Genomic DNA, 24004 nt, shown 5'->3' with positions numbered 1-24004 from the left:
CAGTATAATAAGTGCTTATTATGGTGCACATGGTAGATAATTATTTTTGTAAGAAGAAGGAAAAAGGGAAAGAAGTTAAGGAAATGAAAGGGAAGGAGGGAAAGGAAAGAGAGAAAGGAAGACTAGGAGAAATGAAAGAAGAAAGGCAGGAAGGAAGAGATAAATGCATTGAACTTAACTGAATCCCACTCATCTATTTCTAGTCAACCTATTCTTAAACTTTGGTACTATGATTATATTTGCTGATTCATGACCATCATCATACTTGACCTTGATTTAGTCACTTGGCTTTGTTTTCTTTTATTGCTGATGTCGACTTTGTAATACAACCTTAGTCAGCTCTTCAGATGGATTTGTTTCTTTGTTCCAGAATCCTCTCTATGCATTGTTAGTTTGGTTTGAAATTTTCTAACCAAGACCTTGTTAAAGTTGCCATTTAAATAGGAAGAAACAAATCCCCTTTTACTGAATATTAACCTCGCAAAAATTCTGGCTAGTTCAGCTATCCCAAGAGAATCTATACCAAGATTTGCCTAGAACTCTGAATTTTAACTGCTCTGAAAGTAACTATCAATATTTTTAAGATTTTGCAGTAGCAGCTAATAGAAGTCAAAAACTGTCCTTATGTGAAGTTTTCGAACGACTTTTAAATCTGCAAAAAGAATAATTACAGGAAGGACAATCAAGCTCAAACTCAAGCTTTCTGATATCTCTCTTTCTCTCTCTTTCTCTCCCTCCCCCCCCACCCCCCACACACACAGAAACACACCAAAAAGTGTTTCTGAGTGTTCTTCTTTAGACTTGAGTAGCCCATCTTTGACCATAGTGAAAATAGTGTAACCTTATATTTAAAATCTGAGCTCTAATATTTACAATTGTGTGATACTAGGGTTTCATTTTTAATAATAAAAGATCAAGAATAAAGTAATTTATAGCATAGAATTAACTTTATGATTTGCTTTAGAAATTACAAAAATGGAATAATTTCACATTTTAAAAATGTATTTTGTTTATACAAATAAAATTAATTAATGTTAAAGATATCATTTTAACCATGCATATTTAATAGTTTTTTAATATATCTAATCTATAGTTTTATTTTAAAGGGTTTTTTTTTACTCATACTTTTTATTTCCAAAAAGCTATGATACAGATCATCTCAGAATATCCCAAGTTTTTCCACATCTTTATGAACATATAAAATCAAGGGATTAGAGGATCCAAATACTGCTTTTTGACATTTTTTCTCCTTTGATCTTAGAATTCCATAAAAATAAATTCTCATTTCTTTTAAATTTAAAATAATCCATTACTTTTTACTTGACTGTGAATTTTTACTTGTGAATGTTGGAAGTTCAATTTGTAATCAGAAAATAAAAACGCAGGTTTGAATGTTCTGGACTGCGTTTGACCTCTTTGAGGACCATTACTGGAGCAGAGGATCGCTAAGATGATTTCAGGACCATTTGGCCTAGCAACAACCATCGGACAAATGTAAGAGCAGACAGCAGCATGAGCCATGTGATAATAACTGCATACATTTAGCTAACACTTAAAAGGATATCAAATGTATTTTCTTTTGTGTCATTTTCCTACCCATCTCTCCCCTTAATTCAATAAAAATACCCAAAAATAATTTTACAAGTTATGCCAGGATTATGAGTAACTGAGAGGCAGGACTAGGAAGCCAAGAGGCACCTGGGGCCCAGAACACACAGTACTGAAGGTTCTAAATTGGGGCCCAAAATGAAAAGTAAAATTACTCTCTGGAGTCAGAAATATACAAAGGACAAAGAGCAAAGACAAACTAAAATAGTTGATTAAAGGTTCAAGGATAAGGTGACCTTAAAATTGTAACAACTTTGGCCTCTACAAGTAAACTCCTAAACATTTCCTGCTCTGCCTAGATAGGGACGTGATCGTTCTAGAACCAGTAGGAGGAGGCAAGTGAATCAAGATAAAACTATAATAAGCAAGCTATTTTAACAAGAAAATACTATGAGGTGGAAAATAATCGCTAGTCCCCACATAGATGGGATAATGCTTCCAAATGTAGGCCATCAGTAGGCTGATGATGACGATCTTTTTGACCAGTGTCCTCTCTTTCAAAATCTTTTATGTCTGCCTGCTTTTCCCTTTTAATTTTAATTAGAAATAAATTATTTGAACATCAACTATCTCCCTGCCTCCCGGCCTCTTTCATATCTGGCTAAGGATATAAAGAATACACAGCTGACAGCTGAAGAAGCAAGTCTGGGCCTTCAAGGAGTTTACAAAATAGTGTAGCAAATGAACAAAGTGAACAAATAAATGTCACAAAGTGAAGAGTGGGGCACTTGGTGAAATCATGGGAAAGAGAGATTACATTCAGTTTAAAGATTCAGAAAAGGCTTCATAAAGATTTCAAAAAAGAATCAGATTAAGACTTTTGTCAAGTGGAGCTGGGGAAAAGGTTATTTGCTAGTAAAGATTCAGTCACTGAATATTTTGAACAACAGTAGTAGACACTGGACGTCAGAAAGATGTCATCCTCTGTAGCCAGGGTTTGACAAGCAGGAGTTTATCATCTTTAGCGGCAACTGTATTCATTCCAAATGAAGAGTTTTTATTTTATTGTTTTGATTATATGAATATTAAAAAATAAAAATTAACTGAATAAAGATTTGAATGCAGCAAATATAACGCCTTCCCCACCCCCGCTCCATTTTTTAACCAAATAATGAAAGCCTCTTGTAACATTTTTAAAAATTAAGTAACAAAAATACTCTTATGGTATCAGAGTATTTTTTATTTGCTTTGGTTTGGTTTTATCCTTCCAAGAGAAGTCCTTTGCTTAACAAAAATCCTTAAAATGATGCCTGAATTTTCACAAATGAGGCCATCTGGCCACTAATGACTGTTAACTCTCAAATTGAATGGACGCTTGTAGGTCCTTATCTTACTTGATCTGAGTCGCTTTTGACACCATGACTATTTCTTCTTCCTTGAAATCATTTCCTCCGTCATCTCCCAAGATTCTGCTAAGTTATATTCCTAAATTTCATCTTCCACCTCTTCCCTGTAAATATGGTTTTTTCCCAATTTCTTCATTTTCACTCTTCTGATTCCATTTAACATTTTGTCCTGGAGCATCTTAGCCAAACTATAATTTCTTCTACCATCTGTTCAGCAATGAATTTCAAATCTATATTTGCCTCTCAAATCTCTCATCTGAGCTACAATACACATCATTCATCTCTAAATCAATAGATCCCCAACTGAACTCATTTTTTCTGCTTGTGTTTATACTCACCCCTTCAAAACACTCTTTTTAAAAATATATATTTTTATTGATTTCAGGTTGGAAGAGAGAGGGAGTGAGAGATAGACACATCAATGATGAGAGAGAATCATTGACTGGCTGCCTCCTGCACACCTCCTACTGGGGATTGAGCCTACAATCCGGGCATGTGCCCTTCACCGAAATGGAACCGGGACCTCTTGGCTCCTAGATCAATGCTCAACCACTGAGCCACACCAGCCAGGCAAAACACTCTTATGTAAGTCACTATCTAACTACTAGATTGAGCCAGAAACTGGTCAACTTGAATAGTTATGTATTTTCCATCCCCCACTTTACATCTCATCCAGAACTGTTGATCTAACCTCCTTATTATCTCTTAAACCAACCACATCCCCTCAGCTTCTACCATGACCACTTCAGGTCAGGCAGTCATCACTTTTTACCTATAATACTGAACGGCTTCCTAACAGATCCCCCCAGGTTATTCTAAAATTTATCTATCTACATTCCACACTGACCTAAAGCTATAATCCTTAGTTGAGTGACTAAAAGGAAATTACATCATTCCATCTAAGTGTTGGGAAAGGAGGAGGGTGAAAGAAGAAATACTTCTTGAGTTAAAAATATCACATTTACAATGAGTGATTTGAAATCTTACTGGAGATCCTAATTTCTTTTTTTTGTTAATAATTTTTATTTTGAACCTCAAAATCTTTTAAAGGAGGCCATATTCTTTTTATTTATATTGAAAGATAGTGACTTAAGAAAAAATTATACTGTTTAAAATTTTTCAGAGTCATTTGTTTAGAACATTTTATAAGGTCCCCAATGACCTGGCTCCTGTTTATCTCCCTAGCTTTTCATCAATGATTACTAAACACTGATACTATATAGGACTATAAGTGGTAAAGCACTATTTAATGCCTTAATGTCTTTGCACATGCTGTTTTCTCTACTTGAAATTCCCAAACTACGGAACTACATATTCTCTCTCTCTCTCTCTCTCTCTCTCTCTCTCACACACACACACACACACACACACACACACACACATAAACACACACGTATTTCCTCCTGGCTGGTATGGTATCTTACCTTCTTTTACTTTAAGAAACCCACAAGTATAAAGGACTATAGAAAATGTTCTTTGACAACACAACAAATTATTTCTAGAGTTAAAAAAAATAATCCTCTCTTTGCTCTCATCTTTAAATATTGTGTGAATTATATTACTCATCACACTGGAATGAAGTGCTTGTTTTGTGTGTGTGTGTGTGTGTGTGTGTGTGTGTGTGTGTGTGTGTTTTAATCTATATTCCCTCCTAGACAGTGGGCTTCTTGAGGACAAAGATTACATTTTTCATCTCTATATCCCCAATATTGAGACCGGTATTTGAATAAATGTTTTCTGAAAGCATTGAGACTTTTAAAAAATGTTTTATTAAATCAGAGATTGTAAACAAATTCCTCAACACAGAGGATTGTTTTGAACATTTCATGTTTGCTATTCTTTAGAGAAATGTCTAGCTTATACTGTAATAACTCTGTAATATTCAGAGAATTACCATTAAATGACTAACCCCATTCTATGGATTATATAACAGGGGCACTGAAGTCTTAAGTACTACAATGAAAATCATTGAAGACAAAAAATAGGATATACAATTTCCTATTATTTATTTTATAAAAGCAAAAGCTAGTTAAGTAAATTAGGCTTAGTGCATTTGGTGATTTTTATTTTAATTGGCTCTAAAACTTCGAGTTATAAGCCAATTAAGAAAAGCAGACAAATTGCTTCTAGTAGACAGTACAAAAAGATTTGGTGAAGGCAAACTAGCCCAAATAAATGATATTGCAAATCGCTTTGGAAAAAAAGTTAGCCCAGTTAAGGAAGATAAACTTGCTATTATTAGCTAAGATTGTCCTTTAATATCCATATGTATTCATTATTGTACAACTAACTAGTTAGACAGGTCAGCTTGGATTTGTTCCTATTGAACATACAATTAAGTGTAACCAGGAAATTTGAGGAATTACAATAATAATGTATTCATGACCACCCTGGAAATATGTTTAAAACATATGACTGTCTGCCAAAATTGTTTATTATCTTGTATGCTAAAGACTTGCACAGGGAGTTTAAGAAATGAAAACAGCTTTGGTTTACTCCTCACCTGGCCTGTTACACAATTACTGTATACACAGTGTGTAACCAGAATCCAGGGTAAGATAACAGCTCTGCTGCCACCAACATAATCAGAGAAAAGAGTCACCTCCAGGTCCCACAGTGCTCCTGGCTATGATCAGCACCTGGGCACTCTGGCCACTGGTACCCAGCAGGCTATAAATTAGAGCATAGAACACAGAACCTTTCGTCTATTATTCAAGGTCAACTCTGCTGATTCTGTGGTATCCTTGGACTTCCTTTACTGTATAAACCTCTATCTACAAGATTCATTTATTCTTCCACTCATTCATTTATTCTTTCACAAAAAAAATGTATCTTGAACAGGCTCTGTGTATCGTGCATAATAAACAGAGGATTTAAGATGAGGAAAACCAACACTCTTTCTACCCTTATATGTAATGTTAGAACACTTGAGCCTGACTGGTTTTGCATACAGAACATAATCTATCTATATATAAACTTACCAACTGTCATAAGGGAAAATATATAGGCTAATGAAAATGTCTGATGGGGGAGTGACAGATTTCCTTTCTCATTTTATTATATTCCCTTTCTTAATTTTTCTAAGTCTCACTTATTTCCCTGCTCAGAAATTGTCTAGTAGCTATCCATTGGCCAAAGCCTTATTTTTCAAACATCTTCATGGCTCCAGGTATAGAGATTGGCTCTGACAATTCAACTGCCATAACAAACTGTTATGAAAATAATTGTTTTCCGTAACATTTTCAACTGACAGGGACCTTCCTCAGACATATCTAAATTTTATATATATATATCCTTTAATTCTGCATATATTTTCAGCTTGAGCAATTTCTTGGATTAATGATATCCTAAGTTTATTGTCCATTTTATAAATGTAGAGAAGAGATATTTTAGTCAGTGAATGGCCTTAAAGAAAGGTTTGAAGCCTGATCCAAATGCTAAAACTTTGAGAGAGTTGTACAGAGGCCACGAAGAAAATGAAGACTTCGCTAAGACTTCGTTCTTGCAAGTCTGTGACTAGACTTAGGAAAGAGAGAGTTTTGAAAGTCTCGTGGTTATCTTGAAGGATAATAATAAAGTTATCTTGTGGGAGACACTTAATTACCGTGCATGAAGTGGGCCACACTCACTTACACTACCACACTTCCATGACAAGGCAAGACCCAGTCATCCAGGGAGGGTGTTTAAAGCTTCGGGAGCTGTAAACCCGGTGTCCACTGTTTAAACACTTGAGCTTGACTGGTTTTGCATACAGAACAATTTCTATATAAATATTAATTTGACAACTGTCAGTTGCATATATTCAGAGTCAGTGTTACATAAACTGTCAACCCACAGTCAGGCTGAAGAGAGAGAGGGTGAATATACTCTGGGGAACCTATCCTCTCAGTCTGCCCCACATTGTCTTTTAAGTAAGAGAACTGACAGAGTCAAGGGCAAAGTAAGGAGAGCTGTAGCTTCTACCGATACTCTCACATTAGGATTTTACTGCTCAAGCACAGATACTCTTTGGCTTCAAGATTTTCCCTGTTCTGAGCACAAACTCCTCTTTTCCTAGCACCACTGAGTGATTTTACCACCAAGGTCAATATCAAGTTCTAATTCAGGACACAAAGACTTTACCTAGGGGGCTAAGGATATGATAATACTTTTAGTCTAAAATGTTTCCCCAACGTTTTGGACCTTTTAAACTCGAGGATTCCACCCTAGGGGAGCAGAAAAGGTCAAGAACAATGGAGCAGTCCTCAGCCAGAAGACCTTAAGAGGCCAGCTGTCCCCTCTCAAAGCCACACGTTCATGGAGCTCTTGCCATGCCCACCTCTGCCCCGCCTGTCTGACCTACTTGACTTTGTGCCAGGTCAAGTCTCTCAGATCAAACCACCTGCTTAGTCCCTCCCCAGGACCTTGATCTAAGCCAACTGCAGCTTCTCAGTCCCAGGCAACAGGCTAGCCAGTTCTTTAGATGGAACTGGAGCGCCTGCTGGCTGGTCCAATGCTCCCGCCTGACTCCTGCTGCTTCCCATCCACCCGAAGCTCTCAAAGCCGAGGGCACAGGAGCTGGGTCTTGCTTTGAAAACCATAAACACACACACACGGTCAATGCTCTCTGAAGAGCCTGGCCCTGGGCATGCAACACTACTTTAATCTCAGTTGGATTAGCTCAAGTCTTTTCTTGAAAAGAGCTCCAGGTTTGTATTTCGTGCCTGTTCTTCTTTCTGCTGAGGTTATTATTCAGCTGCATCTTACCACACTGCATTTTATTTTATTTTATTTATCTATTTATTTATTTATTTGCAAATTCCTGGTAGTTTACTTTCTCAACTCCATAGGAGAGCTATTTAGATACCCCAAAAGTATTAATTACCCACATGCACCTGCCTAACAAACTGGTGCTACAGAGCATTCTTTCTTTGCCCAAAAAGTTTTGAGACTTACTTGATTGATCAACACTTGTCTGCTCATATTAACTGTGGTTTGGACATGGCAATAATAAAAAAAAAGTGATATAGTGAGCAGATATAGGTTACTAAACCATATACAAGATTGGAAATTACTGTGCTATCCAGCCTAAAGTGCTCCTTCCTACATGAGTGGCTATTTGCAAAGCTGATTTACAGTGTGGCAAATAAGAAAGTGGAATGATATACAGCAGTAGAGATGCTGCAAGAATTACCATGCGGGCACTATTCTCCAGTACCACCTACCATAAATTCTCACAAGATAAAGTGTAGACCAGAGGAAGCAATGGGCCATTTTCTTTATATTCCTTCCATTCTGCCAGAACTCTAAAGTTAAAATAGGAAAGAGTAAAAAAAGAGCCCGTACTTTGAAATCAGAGTGAACAGCACCAGAAAAGGAGTGGATCCGTGATAGGTTCCAAATCCATATGAGCTTATGTGACCTTGGGCAAGACTTACTCTCAATATTCCCAGCTGCTTTCTGTTGTTTGTTTGTTTTGAAAGGGATGACACATACCTTCTCTGTTAATGTGAGGATATCATAAGATAATACAAAATTGTTATGTGTCACTAAAAATAATATATACACATATGATAAAACTGTATAATTGGATGGTTTGTATATAAAGAATACATAACAGAAATACAGTGGTTGTATATATCTAGCTACTAGATATAGAGTTTGCACAGGGCAAGTTTAACACAACTATAGTTCCTTATTATGCGCTCCCGAATCACCTGAGAATTCTAATAATTGTGGGTAGTTAAAAGAATGTATTATCTTTTCTATTTACTTTTTAAAGGGGAAATAATTTTTAATTTATATTTTCAAATGGCAATATTAAAGGGGATTTAAAAGCCAATAATTTGAAAATAGGTCTGAAACAAGTAAAAACATAAGCAATAGAAATGCATAGCAACTTGATATTATTATGTCAGTTGTCCCACAGATGTCCCTGCTATATCCTGGAGATTTTCTTGATTGAAGGAACAAACAAAGTTTAGATATTTCCCTAATCTAAACTGGTGATCTGTGGCACATAGAAGCTCTTCAACCAAAGGTGTTGATGAACTTTGATGCTTATTTACATTTTACATTTTTATCATAAAGATAAAAGTAATCCCAGATACTGGATGGAATTTTTTAAATTGTTTAAACAATAAAATTAGTTTTCTGTGGAGTGGTGGTGATGATAAAAAAAATTTAAAAAATTCCTAGGCAATAACAAGAAATCACCATTTTGATAGGAATATTTCAAACAAATCTCTCAAAAACTTATCAGAATTTTTGCATCTAAAAATAAATAGTGGATAGAACAATATGGTAAAAAGTACAGTCAATGAAATTAAAAATTACTTCAGACTTTCTCCAAGGTCAGTGAAGCATGGCTAGTAAAAATTATATTTTAGGAATAAATTACTTGGGAAAGTCATACACTGTAATCATTCAACAAATACTAAAGTCCTAACCTGTACCAGCAAAATGTTCTGGGTGGGGGATACATTGGTTAAAAAGATAGCTTATACTAGCAGGAGATATACAAATTAAACAGATAATTATAAGAGTTGAATAAACAATTGCAAGGGTGCAAAGTTCTGCAAACAGAATGGTGGTAATACATATATGATCACTACACAGAAAATGAAGTCTTAATTGGATGAAGAAAGTTAATAATAGGGACTATGAGCCACTTGAGATTATTGACTCATGAAAATTACACCATTAGGGGAAAATAAATTCAGCATCAGTGAGTAAGTGAGACTGGCCAGTAGGTGCCGAGACCTTCAATTCAGGCAGCATTTCAGCATCTCTTTTCAGCGAGACTTGTCAGAGACTCAGAGGCACAGTGAAAGAGTGTTGCTATTACCATCCCCAGATTTGAGTTAGTATGAATTCCTCAAGTTCAGTGATTACAAGGCAAAGCAGAGGAATTTTCTGGACACTGAAACATATGTAGAGTCGATTGCTTGAGCAAGTTTCTGAAACGGATAAACTCAAGGTAATTGTATCCTTTAAAGCAGAAGCATAAGATTATTTTTTCTAATAGTAAGTTAAATACAACATTTATATTTTAATTAACTTACTGAGGATGAAATTAAAATTCAAATAAATTTTCAGATACAAGGAGAAACTTCAAAGAAACTACCTTCCCAAGTACATGTTTTTTGACACATAATTTGCAGCGGGGACATAACTTGACTCTCCTCTGATTTTAGGGAAACTGTAACTGAAAGCTTTTGGGGAAGAACTTTGCAGTTTATATCCTAGGTTTGCAACTAAGGGGCTTTTTGACCTTGAACGAGTTACTTAGACTTTTTGAATCTCTGTATCCTCATTCGTAAAAAGGAGTTAACACTGCCTCCTTAGCAGATCTGTGAGATTCCAACTGTGCAATGCTAACCCTTGCTAAACATAGAGTAGGAACTCAGTAAAAGTTCCTACTCTCTTTCTTTCCCAACCTCTACCCCTCACACTTTGCTGAAACCAAACAAATGAGAAGAAAAAAAAAGAGAGGGAGAGATAGGAATAGAAAAGTTGCCTCTCTTCCAAACAGAGCCAGAATCAGAGATGCAGGAGGCCCAGACACAAGAGAAATATGTAAACAAATTTGCATTTTAGTTATCAAGTGATGATTGAGTGGAGCATCTCTGCCCCTAACTCAGTGACAATTCACTTTGCTGAAACCAAACAAATGAGAAGAAAAAAAAAGAGAGGGAGAGATAGGAATAGAAAAGTTGCCTCTCTTCCAAACAGAGCCAGAATCAGAGATGCAGGAGGCCCAGACACAAGAGAAATATGTAAACAAATTTGCATTTTAGTTATCAAGTGATGATTGAGTGGAGCATCTCTGCCCCTAATTCAGTGACAAAGTAGGTGCTTAATTAATATTGAGCTAATTGAATGTAATGAAAAGAATGACTAAACTGAATGCCTGAGTTACGGAAGTATTACGTAAATGAATGGCATGACATCTGTCTCAAAGATCTTTGCGCCTCTATGCAAAAAAAATCTGGGGGTGTGTTTCAGTAGTTTGCAACCCTGGCTACATAACAGAATCTCTGAGACAACTTTTCTATCCCTGTGCCTAGGTGAATTGCATCAGAATTTAGGGGGGAAGGGAACGCCAGGTGGCTGCAATGTATTGTGAAAGTTGACCACAGTCAGAGGCTCATCTTTTCTATACTAGTCTGTGTCCCTCCTCCTAAATAATTGACTTATGACAAACATCACCATTCCCTTTTAACTATCTCAGTGACTTTGAGGTAAGTTACTAGTTAATTACTCTATTTTGTCCTAGTTTAGTAACAGATGAGGATTAAATGATGTAGCCCTTATTGGATTTTTGTTCTTCTTGTAACAAAGCAGGATGTGAAATGGTTTATATTAACAGAAACTTCAGATCAATTTGTAAGGGATTACAATTCTACAATTCTAGCTGAGCAACCACTTTGGAAAAAAGGAGAGACATATAATGAAAGAATTGTATGCATCAAACTTCACTTTTAAAGGCCAAGTGATTACTATATTTATTATTCAATAAACGTGCACTTTCTAACAATGACTGCAAATTTTATAATGGTCAGGCCATTTGTTTTTTTTCCAGAAAGCTTGCCATAATGGAATTACCTTTCAAATTGCACACTGTTATTATTCAATAGTACTAAAACATTCATACTGTGAGCATTAATTTGCACAAACTGCCATTGCACTTGCCACTGATGAAAATACAATAACAAATCACATGTTTAAAACTACATTTGAATTTGCAAATATGTCCAATACCACTCGTTTTCCTGAATAGATGGAACTGCCCACGGTAACAGGGGAAAAATATGACTGCTTATATCTCATAATGTTTTCCAGTCAGAGAATTTCATGTGTGAAAAAAGTCTAGTTACTTCTAATTGTAAGGACTATTTTTTTGTGTATGAACCACTCTCCTCAAAATTTAGAATTTATGTTTGTAAAACACCAATTTTGTGCCAGATACTAGGAACACTGATAGAGATTAAGTCTCCAGAGCAGGCATGGTTTAGTGGAGTGGTAGACATACCTATCAATTATTACAAACTATTGAGTTATAATGGGGCTACAAGATACAATGGAGCTGTATTATTTAAGATTACACTAGTGGCTACAATGGATAAAATCTAAAATTTGAGTTGAGATTTAACATCTTGAAGGTTTATTCTCACTCTTATCAATGGCCCCATGCAGGAGCTGATGGTTGGCAGTTCTCTAAGCAATGCCTCAGGGACCTGCTTCCCTTTTTCCAATATAGTCATGTGCTAAATGCCATGTCCTTTCAGTCAAGGACAATCCACATATACAATGGTGTTCCCATAAGATTATAATGGAGCTGAACATTTCCTATTGCCCAGTGATGTCATAGCTGTGTAATGTCAGGTTGCAACACATCACTGCCTTGTGCCTTCTCAGTCTATCATAGTAATGCTATCACCTGGAAATGCCTGGGGGCACTCACCTCCACTGACACTTCCCCCGGATACCACCCCCTCCTAAGCTAATGTTACTATCGGACTGACTGGTGTGGTTCTTACTATGATTGCAAGACTCCCTTCTGTGGGATAACCATTAGGAAACTTTGAAGAGAAAAAAAGAGCATTTCTTACTTACAGGCCCTGGACAGTGCAAGCCACAGCCATGGGCACATGAGAGAGAAACGGACAGTGCAAGCCACAGCCATGGGCACATGAGAGAGAGACAGGGAGTGAGAGTGAGAGCAAGAGAGAGAGAGAGAGAGACCGACCCACCACCAACATGCACAAGTGTGGGCCTAAGGCTCTGGATTTATTGAGGTTGAGAGTAGGGGCATAGGCTTTCATGGGCTCACTCTTTTTTTCCTTTTTTAAAAAATATATTTTTATTAATTTCGGAGAGGAAGGGAAAGGGAGAGAGAGAAAGAAACATCAATGATGAAAGAGAATCATTGACCGGCTGCCTCCTGCATGCCCCCTACTGGGGTTGGAGCCCACAATCCGGTCATGTGCCCTTGACCAGAATTGAATACGGAACCCTTCAATCCACAGGCTGACGCTCTATCCACTGAGCTAAATCTGCTAGGCCAGGGCTCACTCATTATTGGTGAATTTAAAACAGAAGAGTGGGAATTTAAAGCACAGGAAGAGAAATAATAATAAAGCACAGGAAGAAAAAAACACCAAGTAGTCCAAATTGTATCTAAAGCAACCAAGATTTCTTTAAAAAAGGAGCATCCACGGAGGGAGGCAGCCTGGCTCTTCATCTAGTCGTGGCTGGCAACACACGTATTGGTGGTAGCTTTCCCGAAAGCAGATGCCTCTGCGAAATGGGTGCCAGCCTAGACATGGATGCCTGGGCAATTGTAGCTCGAGTCAGGCACTCGCACAACAAAAAGGAAAGCCAGCTGTCACCACACTACACCGACTCAGGTGTTTGTGGTGATGCCGGTGTCAACAAGTCTATTGCACTTGCAGTTACAGAAAAGCATCGCACAGACAGTGACAGTCGTAGGCTATACCATCTAGGTTTGTGTAAGGGCTCTCTATGATGTTCACACAACAACCAGTTCACCTAGTGACACATTTCTCAGAACGTATTCCCCAGGTTAAGAAGCACATGGCTGCAGTGCCATCTTCAACACATAGCTTGTGAGATCTCCTTTGACGGGCTCTTTAAACCAGCCGTCAGAAAGTGGGAAATGATATGAAAAACGACAACTGGGAAGAATTTATGGTCAGGCAGAAGAGTACAAACAGTTTCCACTCACATTCTATGGCCATGCCAAACAACAAGTGAGGCTGGGAACTGTTTTGTTGTGTACCAGAAAGGAAAAGAAGTTTGGTATTCTAAAGCAAGGTCTGCACACTAGTAGAGAAATAAGGGGAAATTTTACAGGGGCATTAATTCTTCTCCTAACTTTTCCAAGTCATCTTCCACTTTCCAGGTGGACGTTGCATTGTAAAGAGCATTCCAGGGCAAAGTAATAGCTGTGTAAATACAAGGAAACATGGAATTACCCAGGGCATTGGTGGAGGGTAGGTTGTACAGTGTGGCTGGAGTGTAGGGTGAGGGGTAATAGGGCATGAAACTGGAAAACCAGGGACCAGATCATTCAGTTCATTGCCACAAAACTTACTGAATATGTTGCACACACCTTGAGGGGTTGAAGTTAGAAAAATCATAAAGAACACGCCTCATCCTGAAAGAGCTTCCAGTTCAGTGGGGGTCACACAAAAAAAGAGAAACTTGTGTAAGAAATAAGATAGACTCCAGACATACTTAAGGGAAGAATTATTAGGGCTTACATCTGATTGGATGTGAGGTGACAGGACAGATCAGAGGAGTAGACGGTGGTTAAAAGAAGAAATATAAAATGATTTCGAGACTTTGCATTTAGAGACTGGGTCACCAGGAGAGAGAATATAAGACTAGATATGTGTTAGAAGATGGATAGAATCAATTAATGAAATTAATTTTAAACTTTTTGAGCTCCAGGAAATCACGGACATTCACGTCAAGACTAGCAAGTCTTAAAATTCACATATATAAAATTGTGACTAAAATTGTGTTCTGTTTGCTTCATGAGCACATATGCTAAAATTGGAATGACACATAGAAGATTAGCATGGGCCCTGTGCAAAGATAGCATGCAAATCCATGAAGTGTTCCATATTTAAAAAAATAATGTGTTCTGTCTTGGCTGACTAGAATCAGGCTCCATCAGTTGTTTCTGTCTCTTTGCTCTATTTGCAGCATCTCTTACATGAACTTCAGTTGTTCCATAAATACTTTTCTATTGTATAAAAAAATGCAACCATCCCATAAAACTTCATGTAGCTCTCACTCCATTAAACAATTTAAAAAAGAAAAAATGGGGGGAAAGGACTTCCTTACTTCTATTATAGGTTCCTGCCTAATCACAAGAATGAAACTACTTCTGTTACTGTATGCCATGAGTGATTTTTTAATTATCAAAAAGAATAGATTGTTTTCACTCAGCCTAATAGGTATTTTGGGGAATGCGACATCCTTTGACCACCCCTTTCTAATTAACACTCTGCCATTTCGGGTGCGATGACAATGCTCTCTTCTGGCATTCTGACTAATCCTTCTCATTTTCCTTGAATGACTCCTCTTCCTCTTCCCATTTTCATAATTGGCCCCCTTTTTTCTTATTTTTCCAGAGAGCAACCTTACCTATATCTCTGTTCTTAACAACCACTTTCATCAAGATCTCACTCGAATACCTCCAGAGAGCAGGGAGGTGGCCCAAATGAATGGGAAATATTTTCACGTGTACATTCTAAGTGAAGAGTTGGATTTATGACCAAAAGCAGCAGCTTCCCCTCAGTTCCCTTTGATATTTGCCATATGAAAATGAGAAGCACTAGGCCCAGATCACCTGATTTATTTTAAAAAGCTCATTTTTTATGTATGATATTAATTAAATGGTAGTCCATTTATTTGTCAAAATCTGTGTAGGAGGGCAAAGAACAATCCATTCCTCTAACTTTCTAATTTGTAGTCTGTGATATAAACAAATGATTCTTCAATTAATCTACTGTCCTGGCCTCTGTCCTTAGGTACAGTATCAGAATTCTAGCTGTAAACTGGATCCTTCACTTTGTTATCACACAGGCTTCTCAAATTCAATATATTTACCATTGATATGTGTAGGATGTGGCAAATCCAGTTTCTATTCTCTTCCTGAAATATGACATATTTTAAATATTTTATATCTATCATCTTTATTTGGACATTAGTAGTTGCTAAAGATAATACTTAAGCAAAAATTCAAAGCTCTGAATAACTTATATGCTAAATAGGTCATCTGAATGTGTTGGACAATATGTGTATAACAAGAATAATAATAATAGTAGGTATAATAAGAACAATAGTAGGCAGTTCTATTACTGTATTAGACCATGTGTTAAGAATTTTACATGAATTAACTTAAAGAATCCTCAAAACAACTGTAGGTGAACAGTACCTTCACTACCCCATTTTATAAATGAGGAAACATAGACACCAATAACTTCCCAAGATAATCGTAGGAGTAAATGGACAGATTCAGGATCCAGTTCCAGGCCTGAATGACCCAAGAGCCTCGGAAACACTGTGTCCTGCTGTCGGTCCCGCCTGTACCAAACTGTAATGGTTGAAGCTGAGGTTCAAAATGTTTTGAAAAATTTTGATGAGAAATCTATCATAAATAATAAATTCTCTTTCCAGAATGGTTCTATGAAATCATGACCTTTGACCAAGGCAGATCAGTTACTCTCCATCTGTGGGGACATCAGCATATGGTGCGTCTAGCATCACACCCTCCTTCTTCAAGTTATGAATTTCCTTTCTTCCCAAAGATTTCCTTCCCCCCATTCTGGAGCTTGTGGTTGGATGGGCAATCAAAGAGCCACTCCTATCTCATCATCTGTAGGAGTAGGGATATGTCTTAGTTTGCTAGGGCTAACATGACAAAGTACCAAAGACTGGGTGGCTTAAACAATATAAATTTATTTTCTCAGTTCTGAAAGCTAAAAGTTCAAGATCAAAGTGTTGGCAGTGTTTCTCTCTTCTGAGGCCTCACTCTTTGATGTGTAGATGGCCATCTTCTCCCTGTGTCTTCACCTGTCCCCGCTGTACATGTCTGTGTCTACATTTCCTGTTCTCATCAGGACATCAGTCATTTGGGATTAGGGCTATTCTGATGACCTCACTTTAACTTAGTTACCTCTTTAAATAACCTATCTCAAGATATACAGTCACATTTTGATGTACCAGAATAAATAAAATTTGGAGGAGCATAACTTGGCCTATAAAGGACTGAAGCCAAAGACAGCCAATTTCTGATTGCTATAATTTTCCCTTGCCTCTAAATAGAGATGTTGGTCTCATTTAGGGATATTTTTCAAGCAAGATCAAACAGTGTCTTCTTGAGGATTAATAAGAATGTGGAAAATCAAAGGTCGTACCCTGTTCTCTGAGATTCCTAGTTCTAAGGTTAATATCGGTCTGGAGATTACCTATAAACTGCAGAGGTTCTCTTCATGGGCATGTGGAGAAAGCCTTCCCAGGATCAACATGAGGAAAACAAACATGAAAAAGAGGAAGAAAGAGGCTCCTGATATTATATGACTACATATAGCCAGCATACCTAAACCTAAGGAGCCCCTGTCAATTTTATTTGACGCCATATATTTTTGTTTTATTAAACTAATTTGAATTGGAATTCTGTCTCTTCCGATTGAAAGAGGCCTAATGAATGTACCTTGGGAAAATAAGTATATTTGGTAGAATAAGTTAGGTAGGCTGACTAACTTAACAGATTCAACAACAGAGTTAAGAGAGAGAGAGAGAGGCAAATGTCCATAAAATGGGAGCACTTTAACATAAGAGATTAAATTCACTATATGAGTTTAAGATTCTCATCCTTTCCAAGTAAAGTATGTGATAGGGAAGTCCTGGCTTGTGTGGATGGGTGTTGGCCCATGCACTGAAAGGTCACCAGTTTGATTCCCAGTCAGGGCAAAGCCCAGGTTTCGGGCTCAAACCCCAATTGGGGTGCATGAGGAAGGCAGCCGATCAATGTTTGTCTCTTTCCTTGTCCCTTGCTCTCTCTCTAAAATCAATAAATCTTTTTTTTAATTTTAAAAAAATATTTTTTTATTGATTTCAGAGAGGAAGGGAGAGGGAGAGAGAGATAGACACATCAATGATGAGAGAGAATCATTGATTGGCTGCTTTCTGCACACCCCTTACTGGGGATTGAGCCCACAACCTGGGCATGTGCCCTGACCGGGAATCGAACCGTGACCTCTTGGTTCATAGGTCGACACTCAACCACTGAGCCGCATCAGCCAGGCCAATAAAAACATATTTTTAAAAATTAAAAAAAATTGATAGGAAAAAGAGTACAAGAGAACTGGAAGCTTATGGTAAAGAAAGGAGATGGAAGGGGATCTAAGCGTGGTTGATGGGAAGTGGGGATCTAGAGACAACGGCCAGCTTTTCTTTCTTCAGAGGTAAAAGTTAGTTTGAGGGAAACCAAATACTCTTGTCCTGGAACCAGCTGGTATACCCAAGTGGGGTCCATCAGTTGTCTACTTCCAGTGATAGAGGCGGAGGGAGAGAGAAGAAAGGAGGAGTGGGAATAGGTGCTCAGGGACAGATGGGAGGCAATGGGGGATTATAGTGGAAAAGAGGTGAGAAAATAAAAAGACCAGTCAAAGGGAGGGGGTGCAGAGCGTGAGAGAGAGCAGAGGTGAGAGGAAAGATGGAGAAAGGGAGAAAAGAGAGAGGGGGAAACAGGAAGAGGGAGGAGAATAAATAAATATGACTGCACATTTGGGCAAATATTTGGCTTGATGTTTAAGTGAATAATGAACTTTGGAGGACGACTGCCCCAGTTTATGTCCCAGCTCAGTCTCTTACGTGCTATTTGAACATGGGGAAATCACTAAACTGCTCCACGCCTCACATTCATAATCTGGCAAATAAAAAATACTACCTACCACATAGGGTAATGTATACAATCAAGTGAGGTAATGCACGTACAGCGTGGCATATGTTTCAGCACACACTGTATTATTATCACTTGAAAGACTGCATCTGGGATCCAAAGTGTAAACAAGAAATGAGGACCTACCTGCCTCAGAAGAGCCAGTGAACGCACAGCTGGAGAAATATCCGTTCCCTTGTTCACTCCCATGCCTGCTTCTCCTGCTGGGCCTAGGTTTGTATAATTACTGCCAGCTCCTAGCAAAACAAGCCTGGACAGATTGCTCTGCTTAGCTGGTGCTGAGGTGGCTGGGAGGGACACTGTAGTTCTCAGGTGATTTTATTTAAGCCTGATATCTCTCAGCATAGGCCTAATTTCTCATGGAGGAAATGTGGATATTCTGTCTTCCCATGATAAGGCTACATGAGAAATCTGCAGTCCTCAAATGTAATTTTTCTACATGGTTTATCTTGCTTGCCTTTTATACTGAAACAGACCAAAAAATCCACCAAAGACCATTTTATTCCCCTCCACCTCACTGCGCTACAGGTTGATAGCTCACACTAACCCCCGAGGAGGCTCTTTCCTGAAATGTGAGCGCAGGTGTTTTGCTTATTTTTGACGCCGGCACTTTTTTTGTTGTTGCCCATGTGCATCTCCAGAGACCACAAGACCACGTGGTAACTGGGAGCTGAAAAACCACAGGTAATGTTTACTCTGGGTGTTTATGAAAAGGTGTTAACAACTAATTGCATAGCATCACCCACTTAAACATATCTCAAATGGCATTATTACCGAGAGTCTCAGGAACATTTTCTTGGCATAGATTTTTAATAGCTTTTAAACAGAAAATGGGCCAATAGGAGATGCCAAATTTGCGGCTTCATCCAGTGCAATTCAGATGGCAGACAGGATGTGGTTCAGCAGTTATGGGGGTTGCAGTGAGTCAGCTATGGAGACAAATGTTTCCATGGTGACCTTCCCCATTCATTCAGAGCGAGGCCTTCGTACACCCGTGAGGATTAATGACATGGCATTAACACTGATAATCATAATGAAGAGAGCTGTCTGAGAGTGGGGCAACTCTACCTTGACATTTGTGAGGAAACAGGATGGAGGAATTTAGCCGACATGTAGAGGAAGAAAATACTGAACCACAGGGAAAGAAAATCATTTTTTTTTAATAGAATAGTTTTCCTGCCAGAATAAACCCTGCTGCTGACAGACTTCTGTAGTCACCCCTCCGGGAATTCTCAGTATTACAACAAAATGGGGATGGAAATAAATAACCCAAAGAAGTGATTCACTAAAGGTCAAAAGAACTGGGTTGAGAGAATATGGAAGAGGCACAGGCTTAACCTCGATTCAGTTATCACGGTTTGTTTGTTTGTTTACATGGCTTAAAATATTCTTTAGGCCGTCCTTCTAAGAAAAGACTTGCCTTTTTCTATAGCTTCGTGGCACCACTCTTGTTCCTTTCAGGGCAGAAAATTCTTTTCACAGTGTGCTAATAGCAACACTTGATTTCAGTGTACAGAGAGGCGGGCACTGCACAGACTGATAAAGTGAAACCTTAGGAGCCTACACTGTAACTCGGAGGCCGGCCTGGGTAAAGCTATAGCCACAAAGAGAGATTGTGCTTTCCCAGAGCAGGACGCAGATCTTCACAGGCTCCCGGAGGACTGAGCCTGGTGATCGAGTTAGTGGTGTGCATGGTTATCTCCTTTATTACATTTCAAGATTCCATAGAGCAGACACTTCGCTTTATTCCTTTTGATCATTGCCAACTCCACTCCCAACACACACACATACAAATATACACAGGCACACACACACATTAATCTAGCCTCCGCCTTTACTCACCACACACCACACTGCTCTATGCCTATTAAATGAGTGGACTTCATCAGCACTGTAAAACCTCACGGAGGCAATGAAGCATTTTGTATATGATGTTTTAGAAACCCACAGAGCCAAACAATAATGATTTGTAAAACTATGCAACACTGTTTTCGCTTTTTTAAATGTTTAGACAAGTGGATCTGACACAAATACAATAAGTCCTGAGAGGCAGTAAATGAAAACCATGTGTGAAAAAAAGCAAGAGGCTCTCACGGCTGCTGGACTGCTGAGATTGATTAAATGATGTCTGCAGAATGCTGATGGCCGGACCTCCTGTGGCATTTATTAATCCATCAAATATTTATTGAGCACCTACATTCACAGCTATTTGCTCTGTGCCAAGCACTAAGTACTTTATGCAAATTAACTTATTTAATCTTCCATAAGAGATAAACACTCTTATTAAAATACCTATTTTTCGGGTAAGTAAGCTGAAGTACAAAATTATATAATCTACACAGCTGGCTCCAGATTGCAAATGCTTAACCACTTTGGAACACAACCGATCCCTGGGTTGGTAACTGGGAATAAAGTGATAACCAGGAGGTACATACGTACATTTTTTTTGTTTTAGTAAGATTACAGATTGGAAGAGTGACATGCTGTAATTAAAACCAATTACAACCACAAGTGGCAAAATGCTGTAGGAGCCAAGGAAGAAGTCTAGGGACAGGGCACGGTATGTCATCCTAACCTAAGGGTGGTGAGGCTCATTATAATGAGGAAAAGATAGAATAAAAGAGGTGAATACCATTTTCCTCTGGCCTTGTTTCCTGGTGGTTTTCGGTAATGAGTTACGAACGACTCAGCCAGCGGTGTTGTTATACACAGGAGGGAACCTTTCCAAGTGGTTCACAAGGTCAGCTGAAGAATTTTGAGAGACAGACCTCTGGTAGGTGAGTCACAGGATGGAAAAATAGCATCTCGTTAGACAGGGACTATCACACACGGTGGAACCTGTTAGCAGAGACAGTTGGGAACACCACAAGGGCAGATGCAGACATTCTAGGGAACAGTCAATAAAGGATACTGATCGGTTTTGCTAGGGTTCAAGAGAATGTCATAGACATGAGAAACTTTGGGGAATCAGGCATCTGCTAAAGAAAGTCCCTCTAAAAGTCAATCTAAACCTTGACAATTCATTACATATTTTTATTCATCACCATCATACATATTAATCAAGCTCTACAATAAGACTAAAGAAAAAAGTATGGTTATTGTTATCCTGATCAAAGTTATGACATCAGTTTAAAGGCACATTATGCATGCCCTGAATTATACTTTTATATTTTATTACAATTACTTTACAACATATCTATTAGTCTACCTTGTAGCAGAGATGAGGCGCTAAATACTAGGGAAAGGTATTCAGACATTTTTTATAAAATTTGGCTATGCTTACATAAATATATTTTTATTATCTAGGCATATTACTTAACTATATTATTCCTTTTTTAGAAAGTAGATTCAACATAAGGTTGTTTCACTCAAATAACGTACTTACCTCTTTAAAAATCTATACCTGAATGAATTTCAAGAAGAGCCCTCAAAAACTAATCAATTCAGTAATATTGTGCACCAGAAAATTACTTTGTTATTTTAACAATAGGAAGTATTTATACGACCTATAGGACTTTGGGTGGTACTTTGGGAATTATACAGGAGAGGACTCCTGTTTGCAAACCTCTAACTACAGATCGCCCTTGGTCTTGGTGCCTCTGGCTAGATTATCAAGGATTTAATGAATTGTCTTTTGTCCTTTGGCTCCTGCCACTGTCTTCACTTTCCTGTCCTTTTCATGGTACCTACTTGATTCTGGAATCTCTTTCTGGTTGCTTTTTGTCCTTTGTACAAAATGTTGTCTTGTCTTGTCAGCATTTCAAAAGGCCTCCCCAGTGACTTGAATGTGAAGAAAGCTGCAGGGTTGTAGCTCAATGGTAAGCTTAGAATGACAGTAAAATCCCTAAACAGGGACTACTCCTTCTGAATAGGAAACCTAAAAATAAAAGCTGTCTGCAGCAGGGACTGTATGGTCAGACAACTATCACGGAAATGCAGAGGCAACAAAAAACATAAATAAAAAAATACCTTGCTGGAAAGGACTAAAATGTTAATTTAGTGCCAAAGTAGAAACTCGGAAAAGACCAACATCAATAGTAGGTGGTTTATCACCTATAGATAGTTTGATGTGGTTGAAAATGGATTCATCCAAGAAATGTCATCCCCAAGAATGTAAGGGCGCAGCAAAGAGTTAAGTCAGCCTAACTTCTCCAAAACAACTGGAGAGCTCCACTCTCCTAGGCAGTTCTCTGCTTTTCTTCTTCACAGGACCCTGATTATTTACTGGTGGTCTTTTCTACCACGCTTATTTTCTATGGCAATTCTTTTGAATAGTCTGTCCTAATTCCAAGGCTCCCCTCACCCACCCCATTCTTTCTTGGATTACAACGCCACATCCTCCCAGTTTGGGGCTCCTTTCACCCCATTCTCACTGCTATTTTAGTGCATTTTTACCTCCAGTTGTTCAACCCCTCCCTCTTAATCCTGTCTGTCATCCTTTCATAGTTTCACTTCATTTTCTCTTCAATTTAGACCATCCCCAGGGATAGCACTTGTGTGTACCAGGGGGCAAATCCCAAATCTGATAACATCCAGGTTCTGATGACATTTGAGAAAAAAAAAAGAAGCAGACAAATGTGGGGCTACTGCTACTAAAAATCTATATTCACTTCTTCAGCTGGACCCTCCATGCTGCTGTGTGTGCCTCCTTCATCTCGACAATGAGCCACAAATATGACTTCAAATCTTCACCAAGCTTTGCAAGTCTCTTTGTACTGTATGTCCTATTTTTTTTCTTAGCATATGCTCTACGTGAAGAAAAGTGGGGCTTTCTATAGCACCCAAGACTGCAGATTATTCCTATCTACATGGGATATCATGTATGTGGGGGCTAAAGAAATTAATACTTTTCCTCCTACCTTCTAAGTCCTTCTAGCTGGGCCAATCACCCAACTAACAGAGACAGATTAACAAGAGAAAAATCAAAGTCGTAATACAGGCACAAGGGGAATCCACATAGGCATGAAAATTCCAAAGGCAGTGAGTCATCTTGGTATATAAGACATTTTGGACAAAGGAGAAAAGGGGTTGGGGTGCGGACGGGGTATTTGATTTCAGAAGAGAGAATGGGAGATTTGCAGGTAGTTGAGGAAGAGAGCAGCATACACGGCAGAAAAATTATTGCAGGCAACTCAAAAACAATGGGACACAAATGGTATCTGCTAGCAGGGCGCTGCTTATTTACCATGCTTAATTCCAATTAGTCTGAGGCAAACATCCTCAGATCCCCTTCCTGAAGCAGGTTTCTTCATCTGAATCTCTGGGGCAGGAAACCGGGAGGGTCAAAGATTCCTTGGGATTCTCATTTCTCAATAAACAGCTTAAGATCAATGCCATGAAAAGGCAGCTTGAGGGTGGCAAAAATGGCAAAACTTTGGTTCCCTTCACGTAGTTTCTACCAACAGAGTTGAAAAGGCACTCCTAGGGCTGTTTATTTGAGCATCCACTCTTCTGGTTTTCCCTCAGATGATAGCACCATGCTTTTTTCTCATAATTTAGCAGGAAAAATATATCTCTTAAATGTGGGTTCCTCTCTCCTGCTTTTTCCTTCCTTTTATTGTTAAGAAGA

General features: G+C 38.3%; 1 long non-coding RNA gene across 1 annotated transcript; it reads right to left on the bottom strand.

The window, feature by feature from the left end:
• Window positions 1-3390: 3390 nt before the first annotated feature.
• On the bottom strand, window positions 3391-17766 carry LOC106724882. The gene is made up of 3 exons (XR_001360718.1): window positions 17753-17766; window positions 11159-11161; window positions 3391-3484 (listed from the first exon to the last, which is right to left on the bottom strand). It is a non-coding gene; the product is annotated as an uncharacterized LOC106724882 (long non-coding RNA).
• Between the last annotated feature and the right edge of the window lie 6238 nt (window positions 17767-24004).

This window comes from Myotis brandtii, unplaced genomic scaffold (assembly GCF_000412655.1).
Source record: "Myotis brandtii unplaced genomic scaffold, ASM41265v1 scaffold123, whole genome shotgun sequence".
Taxonomy (NCBI): Eukaryota; Metazoa; Chordata; class Mammalia; order Chiroptera; family Vespertilionidae; genus Myotis; species Myotis brandtii.
Note: the sequence above shows the minus strand (reverse complement) of the source record. Positions and strands in the feature narration are given on the sequence as shown.